A 1,206-nucleotide genomic window follows, 5' to 3' on the forward strand; every position below is an offset into this window, starting at 1 on the left:
TTGATAAGTGCTACAAGATCTCGTACATTGGAACCCATGGTTATGGACCCCAATCCGTTAGTATGGAACATTTTCTTTTCCAAGTGAAATCCCCTAGTATATGAAAGAATGAAAAAGTGCTTTCGTTGTTGCGGAATAAGAAGCCTTCGTATCTTAATGCATGTATTTAATTTATTCGGAGCTATTAGAGCGGGATCCACTTTTTGGGGAATATGAGTCGAAGCAATAACAAGAATATTTCTAGTGGAACATCTTTCACAATCTCTGGAGAGATAGTTCTCTAATAGACCGAGGGATAAGTAATTCGACTCATTCATATACAGATCATGAATGTTTGGAATCCATATTATGCAAGGAGACATTGCTTTTGCTAATTCGAATTGAAAGGTGATATCAAATCGGTCTATTTTCGGCGTCATATACATAGTTAGCAGCTCCGTATCAAGGTCATCATCAATATCGTCACTATCATCAATATCGATATCGTCACTATCATCAATATCGATATCGTCACTATCACTATCATCAAAATCGATATCATCAATAAAATAATCTTTAGGCTTGTCATCCGGGAACTTGTTCGGAAATACCGTAATGAAAGGAACATAGGGGTTTGTCGCTAGGTATTTGACCAAATAGGATCGTCCAGTTCCTATAGAACCTATCACTAAAATACTCCTAGAAGGGGATAGGGCTAAGCGGAGCGAAAAGGGTTTTCCATGAGATGGGAAATGAAAACTATTAGCCCCACACGAGGTTTGTGAATAAGTAATTGTCTGATAATGAGCAAGGAATATCCGTCTTTCTGCTAAACAGGATCCATTGAACTCATAATTCATTATATACTTGTCAACTAAGTATCGTAAGTAAATTGATCCCGGTTGTTCAATCATTTGATAACCAGAGTCATTCTTTGATAAATGATCACTATGAGTCAGACTCAATAGAATTTGATCAATCCTTTTTTCTGTCGTTAAGGTGGAGAACTGAACCAAGAATTCTCTTTCTTCATCATCAATCGAATCACTGTTCGCGACCCAGGATTCTATTTTCTCATCAATCCAATCACCGTTCACCTTTTTTCTTTTTCTTATCAATGAATGGATCTCTTTACTTGTACGACTTAGATGTCTCGTATTTCTCGAAAAAGTGATTCGATTGATGGGATTTGGTATGATACTTATGAGATTGATGGGATTTGATATG

This window comes from Musa acuminata, unplaced genomic scaffold (assembly GCF_036884655.1).
Source record: "Musa acuminata AAA Group cultivar baxijiao unplaced genomic scaffold, Cavendish_Baxijiao_AAA HiC_scaffold_722, whole genome shotgun sequence".
NCBI lineage: Eukaryota > Viridiplantae > Streptophyta > Magnoliopsida > Zingiberales > Musaceae > Musa > Musa acuminata.